A 4,346-nucleotide genomic window follows, 5' to 3' on the forward strand; every position below is an offset into this window, starting at 1 on the left:
AGAGAAAAGAATAGAGAAACTAATATATGGTGTATTGTAAAAATTTGATGTAAATAGAGAAAGTAGAGTTTTGGTGATGTAACTTAAAGGATGGAGTGATTGAGCTACCGGGAGTGCTCTAAGCTAAAAATCTTTATTTGGAGAGTCTTCTATGGGGTACTTCCCGCTAGGGGTGTTCATGGTGCGAGCGGTGCAGTTTTTTTTATCAATTTATTAGACCGCACCACATATGCGACTTGAGCAATTTTCCAAACCGCAACCCGTACCTCATAGACCTCAAATTGCAAAAATGTGGTGTGGTGCGGTGCGGTTTGGACGGTTTATACCTATCACTAAATAATTTAACAATTAAATATTATAATTAAGAAAGATTCATAATAAAGCTCATATAACTAAATAGTGTTTAACAAAACAATAAATATACAACAAACTAATAAACTCTTACCAAAACATTAAAAATAAAACTAATGCATAACAAAGCAAAAAAATGTGATATAGAAATAAAGGTTTTGATTAAGGAGTGATTGGTGCTCAAAAATGTCAAATTATTAGTTTTAAAGTGTAAAATAAATTAAGTTTTAATCAATATTTTCATGGATTTATTGTAGTATATTTTATAATTGAAAATATTAATTTAAATTTAATTTGTATTTAATTTTAAGAAAATAAATTGCATTTGGACACTAATAAAAAAAGAAAGAAAAAAGAAACAAAATAAAATTGAAGAAAGAAGTGAAAAAGTAGAATTTTTGGAATCATAAGGCTCAATTCAGCCCAATGACGCTAGGCCCGCTTGGTTCTCCTCTTTCCCCAGCGCCAAGTGGTGCACCCCTCGCCTGCCATGCGTCCCAGCCAGCGCCTAGAGCCCCAACAACCAACCTGCCTGACCACGTGCCCCTGACCCGCGTGTGACCCTCGTGACCCAAGCCCCGACCCACGTCTGCCCTTCTCCTTTTCCCTTGCCAGTCGTGCCACATGGCACGCTTTCACTGGTTGCGGCTGGGTTAACGTTTCAGCCTGCCACCAGCCCATTCTCTTATGCATTTTGGGCCATGAACATTCCATTTTGAGCTTTAAAGCTCTCATTTTGTGTTGTCTTAGAAAAAGAGGTAAAATAATCATTCACTAAAATAGCTAGGCTAATATTAATAATAATATTTGATTTTTCAAATTCATATTTTATTATTAATGTTTCAGATTTATTTTGTTGACCTCATTTGTAGTTTAATTTCTTTTTAGTCATTTTCTTCTTCTATAAATAGGGACTCATCTTTCACATTTGACATGCAATTTTTAGAGTAAAGAAACTATAGCGAAATTTCTACTCACATTCTTCTCTTACTTTCTTCTTAGAATTTTGTGAGAATCATATACTTTCTTCATAGAATTTTGTGAGAATCATGAGCATAATGGCCTAATCTTCCTAGGAAGGTTAGGGAGGATTCCATATGCTAGTAATGTTATTTTGCTACTTTGATTTACTATGTTCTTAATATAATACATTTGAGTTGTTTATGTTCTTTCATCCTCATCTTTATTTTGTTATCTTTATTTACTTGTGCTAATAGTATATATGATTATTCATGCTCTTTCTATGTGCTTCTAATTAGTAAAAGTAATATTGATACATAATTTTATGTCTAATCTTCTATTGCATTATTGCCCTTGGGTATTTTGTCATTTTTAGATTTTTCATAAGATTAACATTGTGCTCCTAAAGTAAATAACTTTATAGCTCAAATGGGCTTTTGTTAGAAAAGAATATGGACTTTAATGTTAGATTTTCCAAGTAAACGTTGGGATATGAACTATTTACTTGTGTAGTTTTGTAAATCAAGTAACTAAGTAACTAAACAAGCATATGAATGATTCTTGAAACCTTTCTCTTTTCAACTCTTGATTACATCTTATTTTTTATTTCATTTGACTTGTCTCATTTCATCAATTCACCAAAAAGACAACAAAAAATTCTCAACTCTATTTTCGTTTCCATTTCTCTATTTATTTCATGTGACTAACTTTTTGTGTTAGTTTTTTACTAATCTTTTGGTTTTAGGTTACTTCCTTATGGATCGACCGCCTGACTTTTACTACAACTGTCGTTTAGTAGTTGTCATATTTTAGGCGTAAAACAAATTTTGGCGCCATTGCCGGGGAGGTAGTTTTCAAAAGTTTTAGTGAAATTTTTACCAAGATGTTAGTAATTTTAGTTTTGTTGGTATGAATATTATGTTAGTGTATTGTTCTTTCATTTGTGTGTTGTATTATTTTTATTTACTAATTTTTTGTTAATTTGAATATTATAAAAATAGTTATATATATTTTTTCTTTTCTTTTTCAGTAAAACAAAAAAGAAAAGAAAATTATATATATATATTAATATCTATATATATACACAATAAAAAAAACAAAAAAAGTAGAGAAAAATAAAAAATATATTTTTATTTTTATTTTTCTTTTCTTTTCTTTTTGGCTACATAAAAAAGAGAATTATATTTTTGAACTTATTACTATAAGAAAATCAAGCTTGTTATGTCAAAAGAAGCAATTTCACTCTGCTTAAAGGTTATTTGGTCGAAAATGTTTAACTTGTGATCCACCATACTTACTCAGTAACCTCGGAGAGTTCTAGTAAAGCGTTGGAGGTCACCCTAAGACCTCTAAATCTACCTAGGAACAAGTTTAACAAAAAATAAAAATAAAAATAAAAAATAAAAATAAAACATAAAATAAATTCTGATTTTCGAGAGTGAATGAATCATCACGAAAATTCTAGTGAAACTTCTTCCTATTCATCCACCACTCCTTCCGGAACTCCTTCCACCATTCTTGCTTCTCCACAAACATTAGTTGATAATAATCCATTTGAAATGGCTCACAATGATGAAATCCAAACAATAATTCTCAATGATTACCTCCATCCTACTCGCACATCCACACCTTCATACATTATATTCCCTCCTAATATGCCCGCTTTAGACTTTAAACCTGTCATGATTCAACTCTTGACCACATTTCATGGAATGGAAAACGAAAGTCTATACATGCATATTATAGAATTAAAGGAGGTACTAGCCACGTTCTATAACTGAGCCAAAAATGTCGATTTTGTGCATCTAAAGTTCTTCCCTTTCTCTTTGAAGGGCAAAGCTAAAAGCTAGTTATACTCTTTGAGACCTAGGTCTATTGGAACATAGGAGGAAATGACCAAATCCTTCCTTTTGAAACACTTCCTTAGCCATAAGACCAACAGTCTAAAATGACAACTTTCCACATTTTCTCAAAAGGACAATGAAACGTTCTATCAAGTCTGGGAAAGATTCGAGGATCTGTTGAATCAGTGCCCACACCATGGCTATGAGAACTGGTGTTTCATCAGTTACTTTTATGAAGGCCTTACGAGTCGTGAATGCCAGTTTGTAGAAATGCTATGCAATGGTGAATTCCTCGAAAAAGAACCAGACGATGCTCTTGAATATCTCAAAGAAACCGCGAAAAAATCTCACACGTGAACTGGTCCAAGTGCTACTGGTAGCACCAACTGACATAAGCCATCTGGGATCTATTAACTTTGAGAAGAGGATAGTGTTAAGGCCCAACTCGAAGCTTTGAAAAAGCAGTTTGAGGTCTTAATGGCGAAAAATGGCCAAAAATCGCACATGATTGCTCAAGCAGAACCACAAGAACCTTGCTTTGTTTGTGGAGGGACGAAGCATTTAGCTAAGGACTGCTTAGATTTTAATGAAAGGATGGGGGTTTATGAGGAGCAATGCGATGCCTTAAGGGCGTACAACAAGCCATTCTCCCACACGTACAACCCTGGATGGAGAAACCACCAAAAATTCAGTTGGAGAGATTCTAACAAAGCTCAATCGTCTAGAGGCTAATGGAGAAATGAGCAACAAGTTCAATCATCAAAGGCGTATTCTGCACCTCAATACAATGCTCATCCACAACAAAATTCTCTTGAGAATACCTTTCATGCATTCATAGAGGAAAAATTCAAAGTAAATCGACAAATGATAGAAGAATCAAGGAAATGAAATGTCAATTCTCAAAATTGATTGAATTCTTGGCCATTCCGGAAAAAGGCAAGCATCCTTCCCAACCGATGTGCAAGGCCAACACATGGCCCAATCCTCAAATTCCAATGATCAAAATGTTAAGGAAGTAAATGCCATCACAACTAGAAGTGGTTAAACTTTGCAAGACCCATCCATAAAAGCCACCTCTCCCAGCATTCCAAAAGTTAATCCCAAGAATGCACCACTCAATGCTTCTCCAAAAGTACCACTTCCCCGGGCTTTGAAACCTGTTGGGAAACTCCTTGATAACCGAGCTGAAAT

General features: G+C 33.9%; 1 non-coding gene across 1 annotated transcript; it reads right to left on the minus strand.

The window, feature by feature from the left end:
* Positions 1-3,251: 3,251 nt before the first annotated feature.
* Positions 3,252-3,358, minus strand: LOC133833759 (small nucleolar RNA R71). Its single transcript, XR_009893122.1, has one exon. It is a non-coding gene; the product is annotated as a small nucleolar RNA R71 (small nucleolar RNA).
* Positions 3,359-4,346: the final 988 nt, after the last annotated feature.

This window comes from Humulus lupulus, chromosome 4 (genome assembly GCF_963169125.1).
Source record: "Humulus lupulus chromosome 4, drHumLupu1.1, whole genome shotgun sequence".
NCBI lineage: Eukaryota > Viridiplantae > Streptophyta > Magnoliopsida > Rosales > Cannabaceae > Humulus > Humulus lupulus.